The sequence below is a fragment of the Bos grunniens genome, chromosome 11 (genome assembly GCF_055505025.1).
Source record: "Bos grunniens cultivar Pamir isolate PY7600 chromosome 11, Bosgru_T2T1.0, whole genome shotgun sequence".
Classification (NCBI taxonomy): Eukaryota; Metazoa; Chordata; class Mammalia; order Artiodactyla; family Bovidae; genus Bos; species Bos grunniens.
The window spans coordinates 138,909-144,959 of NC_141175.1; the positions used below are offsets into that span (position 1 = coordinate 138,909).

Consider the following 6,051-nt stretch of genomic DNA (forward strand, 5'->3'; position numbering starts at 1 on the left):
TTGAAAAAGCAAGAGAGTTTCAGGAAAACATCTATTTCTGCTTTATTGACTATGCAAAAGCCTTTGACTTTGTGGATCACAATACACCATGGAAAATTCTGAAGGAGATGGGAATACCAGACCACCTGACCTGCCTCTTGAGAAACCAGTATGCAGGTCAGGAAGCAACAGTTAGAACTGGACATGGAACAACAGACTGGTTCCAAATAGGAAAAGGAGTACGTCAAGGCTGTATACTGTCACTCTGCTTATTTAACTTATATGCAGAGTACATCATGAGAAATGCTGGGCTCGAGGAAGCACAAGCTGGAACCAAGATTGCTGGGGGGAAACATCAATAACCTCAGATATGCAGATGACACCACCCTCATGGCAAAAAGTGAAGAGGAACTAAAGAGCCTCTTGATGACAGTGAATGGAGAAGGCAATGGCACCCCACTCCAGTACTGTTGCCTAGAAAATCCCATGGACGGAGGAGCCTGGTGGGCTGCAGTCCATGGGGTCGCTAAGAGCCAGACACGACTGAGAGACTTCACTTTCACTTTTCACTTTCATGCATTGGAGAAGGAAATGGCAACCCACTCCAGTGTTCTTGCCTGGAGAATCCCAGGGATGGGGGAGCCTGGTGGGCTGCCGTCTATGGGGTCTCGAAGAGTCGGACATGACTGAAGCGACTTAGCAGTAGCAGCAGCAGATGACAGTAAAGGAGGAGAGTGGAAAAGCTGGCTTAAAGCTCAACATTCACAAATGTGAAATCATGGCATCTTTTCCAATCACTTCATGGCAAATAGATGGGGAAACACAGTGGAAACAGTGGCTGACTTTATTTTTTGGGGGCTCCAAAATCATTGCAGATGATGATTGCAGCCATGAAATTAAAAGACACACCTTGGAAGGAAAATTATTACCAAAGTAGACAGCATATTAAAAAGCAGAGACAGTACTCTGTCAACAAAGATCCATCTAGTCAAGGCTATGATTTTTCCAGTAGTCATGTATGGATGTGAGAGTTAGAACATAAAGACAGGTGAGCGCTGAAGAATTGGTGCTTTTGAAGTGTGGTGTTGGAGAAGACTCTTGAGAGTCCCTTGGACTGCAAGGAGATCCAACCAGTCCATCCTAATGGAGACCAGTCCTGGGTTTTCATTGGAAGGACTGATGTTGAAGCTGAAACCCCGATACTTTGGCCACCTGATGTGAAGAGCTGACTCACTTGAAAAGACCCTGGTGCTAGGAAAGATTGAGGGCAGGAGGAGAAGGGGACAACAGAGGATGAGATGGTTGGCTGGCATCACTGAGTCAATGGACATGGGTTTGGGTAGACTCTGGCAGTTGGTGATGGATAGTGAGGCCTGGCGTGCTGTGGTGCAAGGGGTCACAAAGAGTTGGACACGACAGAGCGACTGAACTGAACCTTCAGTTCCAGGGTCCATCTGTTCCCATTTCTTTGCAGCTGATTCTCGGAATTGTGGAAGCTCATATCTTGGATATAGTCTGGTCATCATGCAGTTAATTTCTCCACCTGATGGTCTAGTGTCTGTAAGACAGCTCACGGGATGTGGCTCAGAATATTATCTATAGCCCTTGAGAAAGAAAGAATTAAAGATCCTTGACTGTGCTTAATGACTACATTATTACTATTTAGTCTCCTTTGGCTGTTTTCCTTGGCTTCGGCGTTTCTCACTTCTCTGGTTAAACTTATTTTTTGATTAAACTTTTTCCACAGACAAAAGGCAGGCAAAGGGCATGGTGGGTGGCAGCAGGGTGGGGCGGGGGTGGGGGGAGAGGCGAGCTGAGGGGCAAGGACCATAGGGCCTGCTCCTTTTGAATCTTCCCTTTGCTTTGATGGCTCAGACGGTAAAGCGTCTGTTTGCAATGCAGGAGACCCGGGTTCGATCCCTGGGTTGGGAAGATCCCCTGGAGAAGGAAATGGCAGCCCACTCCAGTATTCTTGCCTGGAAAATCCCATGGACCGCGAAGCCTGGTAGGCTACCGTCCATGGGGTCGAAAAGAGTCGGACACGACTGAGCGACTTCACTTTCACTTTGCTTTGATACTCCTCAATCTTGAGGAGGGACTAGTACAGAGCAAGAAAGATAATACACTTTCATAGTACCAAATATTTAAAAATTACTAGATTTATTACAATGAGGATAATAATCAAAATGCCTCTTTGTATTATTGTCTTAGTGATTAAAGCAGATGTGCAGTGAATGTTAAATAGGCCACAAACAGGCTGTTTTGGTTAACCTGAAGTTTGTATTAAATGATGTTTAGGCCAGAATGACTTCCCCATGCCTCAATATATGAAAATCTCTTCCATCATTCCCCCTTTTAGCTGTAATTCCTTCCATAGGGAGCACTGATAATCAATACATTTCCCAACGTTGCCAGAGCGGCTCTCTGGCTGCTCTAGTCGATCCGTGTCCCTCGGCGCTAGGCCTCTTCTTTGTTTATATATTTGCCCAGTTGTCCAGTGGGAAGAAACTAATCAGACATCACGAACAGGCTCAGAGTTATGTTAATGGGGGAATGTTTTATAGGCCATATGTTTTATCGTCTATCCCCAGTCGTCACACAAACAACACACATGTGCTTTAAGCAGCAAACTTAGAGCCAGCAGTGCTGCACACCATGAGTAGCTATACTTTGTGACAACTTCACTGGACAACTTTTCCATCCTGTACATTAGGGTCAAAACTAGAAACCAAACAAGTACTTTCCATTAGAAGCCTCTGTTACCAAAGTCAGATCAATATTCCAGGAGAACTTTGTTTTCTTAACAGAGAAAAAGAACAAATTCAGTCTTGCATCAGTTTACTGTTAATAACAAAATTTATATATCTAATTAAATTCAGTCTAACATTAATCCTGACAATATACAAAAATCTTTTCTCTAAGTTTCTTTTTCACAAACCTTTTATTATTTTTTAGATCCAAACAAATTTGTCCTGTATTTCTTCGTCAAAAAACAAAGAACTGTAGGAAAAAACTATCATTTTTCTTCAACAAAAATATCTTCTCTTCCACAACAACACATATCCTACTTGTTTTACACACAGAAATCTTTCCCTTATTATTTTTACATATCACAATTTTTACTCCTTGAAGCCTTAATGAAACTAAGTGAGTCAAATATTATACCAGCATTTTTTGATTGGCAAACTCAAGAACATACTCTATAACCCCTAAAAACATACATGCTTTTCATAGCATAATTTTTCTTCAGTAGTACAACATACAGGTTTAATAAACCAAAACATCTTTAATTTCCCTCTAGTCTTACAAGACAAAAGGAAGTAAATTTAGATTTCTTTGACTTGTAAGTGACCATATTTTTAAGGACAATTAAATAGAGCTTCTTTACAAATTAACCTCAGCAATATAATACAAAGACAAACACACGTGCTGAGACACACAAACATTCAGACAGAGATCTCATTCTTTCATCTTTTTACATTTTATGAATCAGCCATTGCAATTAAACTAATCAGTTTATGGATAATAGAACAGCCGAATTTACATACTTATTCTTGAAAGGCTTCTTTCCTTTTTCTTTTTTTTTTTTTTTTAGCTTGAAGTTTTACCCAATTAACCAAAGACCAAAGTCACAGGCAAAGTGGACTGTGTTTGTATTTCAAGGACTTGATAAGAGTTAACTTCAAGCTTTCTCCTAGGCATATTTTTGTTTTCTCAGGAGCCAGGAAAACTGTTTTATCAAGCTAGCTTTCCCTAACTGCATATACAAAAAGAACCAGTTTTTGTGACTTTCAAGAGTTTCATCTTAACCAATTTTCCCTGAAGCTTAAAAAATAATGTTGCCATTTTTTTGTTGCTCAGTCACTCAGTTGTGTCCAACTCTTTGTGACCCCACAGACTGCAGCACGCCCGGATTCCCTGTCCTTCACTATCTGCTGCTGCCATACGTTATTCAAAATAATAATAATAATAATAGTCATCTTTCTTTGTCTTAGTTATAATTTTGTAGCTAAAATTTTGCTTAATTGCGCCCTAATGAGTTGTCATTTTGCATAAGGCAGCAAGAATACCAATCACGCAAATGGAATACAGTCTCACACACTGAGTGACAGATGAGTCACAAACCCTCTCTGAGGGTGACCAGTACAGAGTCCCAAAGGAACATTTCCCTGACACAAACAGTCCTCACGGGTAGTTATGTTACTGAATTCACAAGCCCATGTGCCAGGCACACAGTGAGGCCTATCAATTCTAAACATTATAATGAGCTTGGAACAGAGAAAGGCTTAATACACATCCATACAAGGAGATGGGTCGCTCATGCCCTAAGATGGGTCGCTCATGCCCTAAGAACTCCAATATTAATGAAACCTTTCAGCAAGCCCCCTTAAAAGCAAAAATTGAGGGATGGGTGTGGTTAGTTGTTGCAGACTTCTCGGGGTCAGAACGTTTGTTTCTGAGGTCTGGTAATGATGTTCCTGTAAGTCTCTATAGATGAATGTTACTCTCTGTCCTGACAAGAAAGGGCAAGGTCCCAAGGCACACCTTTCACCGTCCAAGGTCCCAGTCCTGGTTGAGAGGAAGCAGATCTCAGTTGGCAGCTCCTTCAGGTCCAGGTTTCCAAGGCATGCTCTGCTATCATCCCTGAGGGAGCCAGGCACCCAACTCAACTGACCCTCAGTCTCCTCAGCTGCCCAAATGGGGAGACCCGGTCCCACAAACTGTGACTCATACGGACGGCCACTGCTATTAGGTCACAGAGACAGGGGTGAGGGAGAGGTTCACCGCTGCCTCAAGGGCTGGACCAAGGCCAGTGGAGGCCTTGTGAGGCCTCTGGAGCCCTGCGGGATGGAGCCCCAGTCTGTTCCCTGGGCCCTCCACTCACCCACGGCCCGAAGGCTGGGGAATCTGGAGGGCCTCCCGGAGAAGGCCTGAGTCTGCCTCTTACCTCACTCTCCACTGGGTGACCAGGACCCCACTGACCCCTGGCTGAATCGCTTCCCCAGTGGTCCCTCACTGACAGTTACCAGTGGGCAGGGCCCGCCGTGGTGCTGACCAATAGTTGAGCAGGACAACTAACACTCGTCAACAGTTGGTTGCTTCTGGGTGGGGCCGACTGAGGCGCCGACCAATGGCTGCGCAAGACCTGTTGCCTAGTAACAGGGAGCAGCGTAAAGAGACAGAGCAATGGCCACCTGCTGAGGGCTGCAGCCATCCTGCTCTGTTAGCCAGGAGTCAGAACCAACTGGTAAAAATGCCTAAATAGCAGTCCGTGGTCACAAATGATCCTCAACATCAGACACACATCAGAACCAACTGGCAAGAATGCCCACATAGCACTAACACTCACACATGGGAAGGTCGCTGTGTGCACACCAGTGCGCAGTGGACTTACCCACTCCTGGAGCTTGTCAACTCCTCCTAGATGCAAGTTTCCATTCCGCCAATGAAAAGCACAAGTTGGCGGCCAGTGCCAAGAAGGGGAGAAACAGAGAGGATTCTCAAAACAAATGGTTTTGATAGCTGCTAGAAACACGTCCCATATACCCTACTAGGGGCTAGCTAACCACAAGCAGGCTCATACACTGTCATGGCCATAGATCTCCCCTAGAAAACCCAGGTAAGCCAGGTGCCGTGAAAGCACAGGAGCCAGCAGCAGGCAGCCCCGTCCTGGCGGCCAAAATCTGTTACAAAAGACCGAGTGTGGGGTCTGGTTGCTCGCCCGTCAAAAGCCAATAAACAGGCCAGGTTGGTGGAAAGGAAAGCTTCTCTATTTCAGATCTGGCAACTGGGATGGGGAGAATCCGGCAGACAACTGTCCAAAGGCTGAATCCGCCCACTCTCAACAAGCAGGGGGTCAGAACTTTTATAGATAGAATGGGGTGGGACTACAAGTAGAAACAGCACAGTTATCTCTAACAGTCATATTTGAATTGGTCACTAGTGGTCTGACCAGCGTCATCTTGGTTGCTTTAGGTACAGTTAATCTTCAGTTCTGGAGTCCATTTATTCCCATTTCTTTGCAGCCAGTTCTTGAATTGTGGCAGCTCACATCCTGGGTACAGTCTAGGC

At 44.6% G+C, this 6,051-nt stretch overlaps 1 long non-coding RNA gene across 1 annotated transcript; it reads right to left on the reverse strand.

Annotated features, from left to right (window-relative positions):
- Positions 1–2,816: 2,816 nt before the first annotated feature.
- Positions 2,817–5,063, reverse strand: LOC147362150 (uncharacterized). The gene is made up of 2 exons (XR_015135996.1): positions 4,928–5,063; positions 2,817–4,548 (listed from the first exon to the last, which is right to left on the reverse strand). It is a non-coding gene; the product is annotated as an uncharacterized LOC147362150 (long non-coding RNA).
- Positions 5,064–6,051: the final 988 nt, after the last annotated feature.